Genomic DNA, 10,703 nt, shown 5'->3' on the forward strand with positions numbered 1-10,703 from the left:
GGGTGAATACAGGCTGTCAAGGGGGAGAGTGACACTTGATCACAATGGTTAAAGAACAAGATGATCAGAAGCATAAACCCAAGAGTAAATAGAGTTCTGGGTGAGTTCTGAGTCCCAGGAAGGTGTCAGCCCTCCTGAGTGAGGACCTTTATCTCTGACTCCAAGCTGAAAAGAAGAGTGCATTGGCCTTGAAATTGCCTGACTGGCCAATGTAGTAATCCATCCCATCAGTAGGGACTCATTTCTATCAATCCACGAGCTCTGCACATACATCTGTGAAGTCACAGCCTATCTCCTGGTTGGATTAGAGGCTTAGTAAGGGAGAGTGGGCACATTTAATAGATCCAGTGGATGAAATCACTGGGAAGGTGAGTGAAGCTCTGACCTTTCTTTGTGGGAGCTTCTTTTGTTGGGGCCTGGCCCCAAACAGTCCACCATAGCTAAATACCGCTATTGTGTCTCCATTCCTCAGATGGAGATGAATTATGAGCAAATTCATTCATTAGGCTCCTGTCTACCCTCTTATTGTTAGTTATAATAGATTGTTACTTTAAAGTCTTTTCAGCTCATGGTAGTGCTAACTATAGCAAACTGATATAAGCACAGCTAGATATGCTTTCTCCAAGTGGTCTCGAGACTTAGAATCATAAAATTTTATAGCAGAAGGTAACATTGGAAATCATCTAGTTCAACCCCTCATTTAACAGATACTGAAATTAGGTGCTGTAGAGGTTAAGTCACTTGCTGAAGGTCAGGCACCGGGAAGTGGCAGAACCAAGGTTCAAGCTCATTTCCTGACCCCCCTTTCTCTCATGAAGCTACTACCATGTGTGATAAATCCAGAGCTGGGCTGTACACCAACAAAGAACTATCCCAAACAGGCCCTCAGAGAGAATGCTGTCCAGTGAATTAGCTATTTGTTTTCTTTCTCTGTGGGCATTGGTCTCTGGTAGATATATTCAGAGCAGATCCTAGTGACCTCTTTTTAATCTGTGGGCAAATGGTAGATATTTGTGAAAAGGAAGAAAAGGTAGATCTTCACATGTACCTCATACTCACTTTTCTCCATGTGGTAGTCCTCATAGGATGTTATCAAATATGTATGCGGTATGAACAGTTGCCAGTATCAACAAGCTATATATTCCATCCTCTCTCATTAAGAGTTAATTTGTCAATAGAAGAAACATGGAACTTATTTTAGATTTCTACCACCCACTCAAAAATAGTTCCATGCTTTGTGTGTAAATAGTCCTTTTTGATTAATTCTGAGATCTTAAGGCTTATGCCCCAAATATTTCGTCAGTCTAAGAAGAAGCTAAATTTCGTACTGCAGAGATTTCGTGCTGCTTCTGCCAGAAGCCAGTGAAGTGTTCTCTTGGCAAGCAGTGTAGGGCTGGGGTCTAAAAGAAATTAATTTGAGTATATTCGGCTGATTTTAACAGCATGACCTCTGAGTGTGTGAGCAGCAAGGCCGGGAGGCAGCAGCGGGCCACGCACAACTGCATTAAAACGGGGCCCTGGCATTGCTCAGGAAAGCCTTCCCACACCTGCTTCTCATTTCCTCTGGTTATTTCTGGTAATGAAAACTGGAACCGTTGCTATATATTTTGGGGTCTAGAAGGTCTATACATTTTTCTTTCATACAATATGCTTGTAATTAAGTGTATATCTCTGTCTACAAGAAGACAAGACCTAAGTGTTCCTGGAAGAATAAATAAAAAATCTTAAAATGTATTCCCTTAAAAGTAGATGTTTTCTTCCCCAGTTCCAGCTGGAAGGCTCTGCCATGCCGCAGCCTTCCTACCTGTCTGCTGACATTTTCATCTACAATTCTCTTTACTTTTCTGCACGCTGGCTTTGCCCTTCATTAGGGACTTGGATAGCAAAGTGGAATAATAATAATGGCTTGTTTTAAGGAAGCTGAAGGATTTCTCAGGAAAGTTGAAAGCATTTGGATGAGAGAGCAACCCTTCCCAAATTCAGTTTTCATTTGGGCTTTTTATTCTCTAGCCGTCTCCCAGGCAGTCCTAATGTCTGTATAAAAAGGGGGGGTGGATATGTGGCTCAAAAATGCCAATTGGAGCCTTCCCTAGCGAGTTCTTAGCATAATTTGTGATGAGCTTAGGGCTGGAATTTGGCCCAGTCCTGAATCAATCTTTAGGTGGTCCTAGCTCTTTTTGTCATGTTGCTAGGGACAGCCTGCCCATCTTCCTATCATTGTCTGCCTTCAGCTGACATTCTGAAGTGCAGCTGTATTGATGATGACGTTCCCCTCCCCTCTCCGGTAGCTACTTGGAATCTCATTGCCGCGGAGTAATAACATGATATATATTCATATGCACATATGCACAAGCTACTGTGTTCAGCATTTGCATTTGCCTACACGTCTGCTGTGCAAGGGTATGCCATACAAGAGAGTCAGCCTCCTCCCCCTCCCTGCCGTGTGATGTCTATACATTTATGAGTGGGAGAGAGAGAAGCCCTTGGATATATGAAGCTGCCTGCAATTTCCTAATGGAATGTGGCAGAAGAGCTTTGCAGTAGGACAAGTTCCAGTAAAAATGTATTCATGGAAGTGCTTCCTCCTCGTGCCTGTCACATATTTGCCCTTCAGAGCACTGAAAAGATTAGTCGTGGAATGACCCACATTCTCTGTCTGGTCAGCAAAGAATAATGCACTGTTGAAGGAGGGGATAATCGAATGATTTTATTCCTTTTAAAACTGTGCATATCATGGGGGAAGATGCCAGGCGAATAAGATCCTGAAAGGGAAAAAGGTCTTGCTATCAATGGCCAAGTCTTTTGACTGGGCTTTGGTACTGCAGTTTAGGAGGCAAAGTGCTAAGAATGTTCTTTAGGGAGAAAAATCAAAGTTGCCAATGGGATTAGAGGTGAATGGACTTGAAAAATAGTAGGCTTTTCCCTCTAGGAGCTGCTGCTGTGTTGGAAGGGCATTCTGAGATGAGGAGTCCTAAGTATTCAGAAAGGGCTGCTCTGCCTTCATCCATGCCATGATCTTTTATTGCCCTAGCCTGTTCCTGAATGGACCATTTAAATCATGAGTCTTAAAGAAAACCTTTGGAACGGTCCCCTCCGGCCCCATAGCCACAGTCTCTAGGCTGTGTCTGCCCTCCATCATGGCCTAGGCATGGCAAGGGCTGTTGAGATGAATGGATTTCTGGAAAGGAGATTTATGATGCTTACAGAAGCCAACATATGGAATCCACACACCCTGGGAACATCTAATTTTCTGTGCACAGACTTTTTAACTGAAACTTTATCTACCCAAGGTCCATGTCCTCAAGTGAATGGGAAAGAAGTTGCTCACTTGGGGAAGCTTTTCTCCAATTCCTCTGGGTTATATGATAAGGCTCTTTGATGCCGTGTGTCTCCTTCTGCAGACACTCCATGGGATGGAGTGCTACAGTGTATCTATGCAGCCTAGGGCAGAAAGGGGGCAGGAAAAATATTCCTGAGTAGTAAACTGATTTTCACGTTCTTCAAAAAGACAACTTTTTGACATTTGTTCCCTTCAAATATAATCTTTAATTGTGTCTGATCAATTGCTAATAGATACAAAGATAAATGAGGATTATACAGGGTGGGGCAAAAATAGGTTTACAGTTGTTCATGTGGAAAGTAATACAATGATAAATAAATACTAATACCAGAAGGAACCCTGTGTTTCATGGGCTTACTACTGTAAACCTACTTTTCCCTCATCCTGTATCTGTTTAGCGTTCACCTAAAGGATAGAGCCAAAGTAGAAATTCTTTCAGTTTGGACACTTTCAAAGGATTTTAATACTCCACACGATCACCATCATTCTCCTCATGTGGATGTTTTGCCCTAGGCCATGTGTATGAAATGTGATGGTTAAACATCTGTTGTGGCAACATTCCAGGTGTCTCAGGGAAGGATTCTGAGTGCTTTAGCAATGGCCATCAAGCCTAGCAGATGTCAGCATGGCTGTGAGAACAGACTGATGATTGGTTCGTATAAAACAGGCTAAGGAGGGTGGTGGGGGAGATGTAGCCACCTTCTGGCATTCGGAAGCTTCTCCATACACTAAGCTTTAAAAGCCTCCTCCGGTATGATACCATCCACCTGTCTGTGCCTTCTGAAGGGACAACGGCTTCCTTGCTGGGGGTTGGGGGACCAGAGATGTCAGTGTCTGAAAATATGAATCAAAGGAAGAGAAAATTATGGCTAAGATTTGTTAATAGGATTGTTTAAATCCTGTACATTTTTATAATTTTTGTAGTTATTCAATCAGTTGCCATGGGGGGAGGTATTATAATCTCCAACTATGATTGTAGAATTGCCTATTTCTCCATTAGTCTATTTTATTTCATGTATTTTAAGCTCTGTTATTAGGTACATATACATTTATGATTATGTCTTACTGTTGAAAAGAGGGGAAAGCCCTCTTTTCCTCTGGCAAACTCTTTGTAACAAAGTCTGCTTTATCTGATATTATTATAGTCCCTCCAGCCTTCTTGCTCTTACTGCTTCCCCTTCAATTCATTTCAACCTATTTAAGTCCTCATGTTTAAAGTATATCTCTTATAGGCAATATGTGGTTGAGTTTTACTCTTATCCCTTCTGACCATCGCTACCTTTTCATTAAAAGTGTTTAATCCACTTGCATTTAATGGAATCATTGATATGGATGGACCTAGGTTTACCATCCTCCTACTCACTTTCCGTTTGTACCAACTAACATTGATTATGTACCATTAAGAAAAGTTACTTAAATCTTGGGAATTGGGGAAATGGTGGTATGCCCTCTGAAAGTCATCCTAGAAAATTGCTTAACAAGCCCACCTAAGGCTCAGCTAAAGGTCAGGGGAAGACAACTATTTGACTTACTATTTGCTATCAAGGAAACTAGGGTGCAGAGAGGTTAGTTAACTTGGCCAAGCTCACCCAGGAGTAAGTGTTGGAGCTGGAATTTAAAGGCCAAGCCCATGCATTTGATCACTTTACCATACTGCCTCCCACTGGTTATTGCCTCATTATTGAGTTTATGGACAATTACCAGAGGAAGTAGGGAGGGCCGTTGCTCCCTTTTGCTAGCTGTGGTACCTGCAGATGGCATTTTCCGTTGAAGGGAGGGCAGCTGTGCGGCACCTCAAGGCACATGTGAACTGAGCCCAGGGGTCCCAGGGCAGTGAGGCTCAGCCTGAATGCACAGGGCGTTTGTACACTCTGTCGAGCAGGAACTCCTCGTGTGTACCACTGCCTAACACATGGTTAGATGCATAGAAAAGAAGGGCTGTTTTCAGGAAATATTACTGAGCATTCTGGTGACAGGCGTTTGTTCTTCTGTTTAATAGGAGAGTGGGCTGAGGTGGAAGGAAGAGTAGCATGACCGGCCAGGAAAGCATACTGATGGAGCAAATGTGAGTAATGTTTTAGCACTTCCTCATGAAGCAGCATGACCTCCTGCCACCCAGACAGGCTCTTTCTTTAGGTTTTTCTTGCTCATTTGCCACAGCTGTTTGTTATTTTCTTAAATGTTAAGCTTTTTATAGCTCTTCAGTTACTTATAAAAAGTATCAGCTATTCAGGCCATACCAGTCCTGGCTCAGTGCTCATCTAATGAGCAGTGAGAGAAGCACTGAAGGCACATTTTTGTTGCTTCTATTTTCTCACTGCTCCCCCAGCCCCCACTCTCACAAGTTTCCCCTTTGGACTCAAATGACTCCAGATTTTTGGAATTCACTAAAAAGGCAAACCACCAGTTGGTCTTTGCTACTTAAGAATGATTCATTGCTGACTCACCTCCCTTCTTGTGTTAATGTTGTGGGCTTTCTACCACTTCGTGAAGAGTAGAGAAATGGGTGGGGGTGCGGAACCTCACCCCGCAAGTCATTGCTGTTCCCAGGGGCTCAGAAGGGACTCAGACCTGTACAGATGCACCTGTGAGCTCTGCGATTAAAAAACCCCGTCTTTGTCATGAAGAGGGAAAAAAGCCCAGGACTTGGAGTGCCTGTACTGAGTAACTAGGTACTGTCTCTCCTATCTGCAACCACGTGGAAGGCAGCGAGGGCCAGTTACAGAGGGGATCTTGATAGAATCAGAAGGAAGAAGCCAGAAAGCGCAGTCAAGAACGCAGACAACATTTATGTATTTGAAGAAACTGGACAGTCTTTCCTGGGCTTGGAAGCCTGTGCAATGGTGTCTGGGTCAAACAGACATTCCAAAGGATGACTTCACAGCTCTCAGGGAAATTGTTAGGATCTTAGTGCAAGAGGATGTCACTGAACACGATGTGGGAGAGTCCTCCCAGCAGAGCTAAGTGTGAGGAGGAGCTGCATGTGTGCTCTGTCATGAAGGGTCCCCATCTGTGAGCCAGAGCTTGGGAGCACTTGGAGGGACTGCAAGAGTTGTCACCAAGCCTTTTTAGTTGATTTAATGAATAACTGTCCTCAAGTATGTATATACTGAAGTGATTGCTAAAATACTAATTTAAGTACAATATCACATTATTGGTGATTTTAAAACCCTTATTTGTTTATACCTTATTATAACTATAGATTAGAAGCTGCTGTTCTAGCAAGTGAGTGGCTTCGTATCCAGAATGACTTGCAAGGAAACTCCTTAGGAGCCACTGGCCAATTATTTGGGCTGAAGAGGATGAAATTATGGTTTGTTGTCAGGAAACCATGCCCTCATCCTTTCTTTCTTGGTGCTGGAAGAGTTTAAGGCTCTTATTTAGAAAGGAGGACAACTCATTCAGCATGTTACTTGGGATGGTTTTGCAGAAACAGGTCTCCGGTAAACACTGTTTTAGGTGAAAATAGACTGACTTCATTCCAAACAGTGGTGACCTGGATTGATCCCACGTGTCAATCTTGTAAAAGATCTATTTATAGAGTGAATTGAATAAGTTTTTCTAGCTCAGAGGGTTTTATGTGTACTTGCAACCTCATGCTTTTAAGGCTTTATATAATAATGATGACTAATATTTACTGAGCCCTTAATACCTGCCCGAAACCATTCTAAACCCTTTACATATGTTATCTGAACAAACCTCTGTAGTAGCTATTATTATTTTCATTGTAATCATAAAGACGTTACACTCAGAGAGTACAGGCACCTGGCTTACAGGCGCATATGTGGTGCAGCCAGAATTTGAATCCGGACTGTCTGACTTTTGAGCCAACACTCTAAACCACCATACTGTATCCATTTTATGTGAGAAGTCTGACCCAAAGCTGGGATTTTTTTTTAAATTATAAATTAACATTTGAAAGGATTCTATTTTCCCTCGTTTAATTTAGGATTTAATTTTCGCTTTCATTTGAAAAATTATTCTATTGTGTTAAAGTCTCTCTATCTATCTAGCTAGATTTTCAAGTATAAAAACTTGTGGAAATTTAGACATACCAGTTTTCCTGACTGTATTTAAAATCCTCTCATTCCTTGCCCTGGCTGGTGTGACTCAGTGGCTTGAGTGTCAGCCTGCAAACCAAAGGGTCACCGGTTCGATTCCCAGTCAGGGCACATGCCTGGTGTTGCAGGTCAGGTCCCCAATAGGGGGTGCATCAGAGGCAACCACACATTGATGTTTCTCTTTCTCTCTTTCCCTTCTCTCTAAAAATAAATAAATAAAATCTTTAAAAAAAGTCTCATTCCTTCCTTGAGGACTTTGTCTCAGGGGCTCTGTGGCATAAGTGTAGCAGTTTACATTTTCTTTTCTTGGCCTTGGTTCACCAGTCTTTGAAGTAAAGCCACCTTTACTCTAAAACTATTGTAAAATATTGTGAGTTGAAGAAGATACAGAAATGGCCAATAGGCTCAGAAAGATTCTGAACATCATTAGTCATCAGGGAAATACAAATTAGAATACTGAAATACCATTCCACTAGGATGGCAAAAATGAAAAGAGCTGACAACACCAAGTGCTGGTGAAAATGTACAGTGACTGGAACTCTCAGACTTCTGGTGAAAATGCAAAATGGCACAGCCACTTTCAGAAAAACAGTTTGGCAATGTCTCATCAAGCTAAATGTACACTTACTGTATTATTCATCAGTCCATTTCTAAGTATTTGCCCATGAGAAATGAAAACTAGAACCCACACAAAGACCTGTACATGGTGTTCATAGAAGTTTTGTTCACAATAGTCTCAAACTAGAAACAACCCAACTACCTGTCAGCTGTGAAACGGATAAATTGTGATATGTTCATACAAATGAATATTACTTAGCAATAAAAGTGAATAAAATACGACTATCTATGACTATTCACAACAACATGAATGAATCTCAAAAGCAACATATTGCCCTGGCCAGGCAATCCATTGGTCAGAGCATGGTCCACGCACCAACAGGTTGTGGGTTTGATTCCCGGTCAGGGCCCATGTGGGAGGCAACTGAGCTCTCTCACGTGTTCTCTCTCTTTCTGCCTCTTCATTTCTTTCTCTCTAAAATCAGTAAAACATATGCTCAGGTGAGGGTTTTTAAAAAGTCCTTTAAAACAGCAACATACTAAGTGAAAGAAACTGGACAGAATGACTATGCACTCTGTGATTTTGTTTATGCAGAATCTACACAGGGCAAAACCATAGCGACAGAAAGCAAGTCTGTAGTTGTTAGGGGTGGGCTTGGGAGTGAGGCAGGCAGTGACCATGAAGGGAATGCGGGGACTTCGAAGAAGGATACAAATATCCTCTATCTGGACTGTAGTGGTGGCAGTCATGTTTGCCAAACTCACCAAGCTGCACACTTTAAATCACACATCCATAAAGCTGATTAGAAAAAGAAATGTGTGTAGACCTCTGCAATTGAGCTGTATATGAGACAATTGCATTTTTAAAACCCTATAGTTAGTGTCTATTGATTTCAACCTAACTCATTTCACCCAATGTTTAATAAAAAAGTTTATGGTCCAAAATGTGTTTTATGTACCATCTCAAAGTTGAAGTTATTTCTTCAATTGGGAGATCAAGTGGTGTTTTGAATTTAATGTATAAGAAGTATTCAGTGAAAAAAAGGAAAACTGGAATAAATTTGTTCACAATCAAAACAACTCCATGTTGTTCGTTCGGTGGCCACACAGTCCTCTAAGGGTCAGCGCGTCGTTCTGCTGGTTGATCCACTGTCACAATGGGTCGCCTGCCTCGTGAAGACCCTGTTTAGGGCACTAGAATTTTTGTGGTCCTACCTAGGTGACGTGGGAGCCCCCTACCACTAGCAATTCTCCATGTACATCAGAAGCTGAACCTGAAGAACTACTAGGTAAAGTTTAAGGCTGAATTTAATTATAAAGAATCAATTTATCTTGTAATTTTGTCTATGAGAATAAATAAAAAATATAGTGTTTTTTTTAAATCATCATACCCTACTCAGCCTCTTCTTTAGTCAAACTTATATTTATTAGGGCTTTACTTTGAGCAAAGTATTGTACTAAGTACTATGGGAAATGCAAAGTTGCTTAAACTCTGATGATCGTGGTCCTATTTAGTTAAAATTCTATGCTTGGAAATTGGCTAAAACGTCTCTAAAATTATGTGAAACACTTATTTCTAGCTATTTCAGGTCTAGGACTTGAAAGACGTGTGTTCTGAAGTCAGGGTGTTTGAAAGTGGGTGTGGGGTGCTACAGAGGAATGGCAGCCCAGGTAAGTCTCCCGCCCACCTGTCACTCTGCCTAGAATGGCATAGTTACAGGACTTTGCATTAAGCATTCTCTTCCTTACAACCGTGTTCAAAGGCAGATGCCCTTGGAGAAAGTGACATGTTAAATTGCAAATTTCTTAATATTAATTAGGATTTTCAGATATCTCTTTTTGGTGAGAGAGGTAGCACTTGCTACTCTTCCACTAAGGGACAGCCTTTATCAACTTTGCTTAATGCCATCCACAGAAAGGCTTTGCAAGACTGTATTTGCTTTATCTGATACTATCTAAGGATTGGTGGATAGAGAATAGAGTTGCTATTCAAAGTGTGATCCCAAACTGGTATCAGCATCACCTGGGAGCTTGCTGGAAATGCAAAATCTCAGCATCCACCAGAATGACTGAACTAGAATCTGTGTTTCAACATGATCCCCAGGCATCTCAACCACATCATAATGTTTCTTCAAACTCAAGTTTTCTGCTTCTCTCTGCCTATCAGCTACATGAACATTTAAAGGCTTAAGTCCTTCTGCTGACATATTTTGGGATGCGATGCGGTAAAGGTCAGGCATCTGATCCCTTCTGCCATGGAGAGCCTTGAACCATTCAACAGGTTTCCTTTGAGATCTCCCCTGATGTTTACTTACCTCTTGTGGTTCAATGAGCATCTTTGTAAGTAAGAGGAAGAAATTACAGGTATCTGAAAAGCTTGTGCACACAGCTAAAGGGGGCTCAAATTATGAGAGCACACTCTGTGACACTATTTATTAAATATTAAATGCCCTTCCTGTTGGCTTGGAAATGGCTTTTGCATGGCTCTGGTACAAATACATTTTGTAATCCTTTCAAAGCACCTGTTGTTTTGTTCTTGCCTGGTCCTATATGGATGACTGTATTTACTCACTGGGGTGTGTCTGGATTATTTTATTGGTGGAATCTATTTCTTCGAGGCTCTAGCTGATGTCTGAGCATAGACTTTTCTCCTTAACACAGACAATGAACCTGAGGTGTGGGTGACTAACATCCCGAAGTCGTGCCCCTTCCCCAATCCTTTCAGGAGCTGCTTGTCCACAGAG

Source organism: Phyllostomus discolor, chromosome 4, assembly GCF_004126475.2.
Source record: "Phyllostomus discolor isolate MPI-MPIP mPhyDis1 chromosome 4, mPhyDis1.pri.v3, whole genome shotgun sequence".
NCBI classification, from domain to species: domain Eukaryota; kingdom Metazoa; phylum Chordata; class Mammalia; order Chiroptera; family Phyllostomidae; genus Phyllostomus; species Phyllostomus discolor.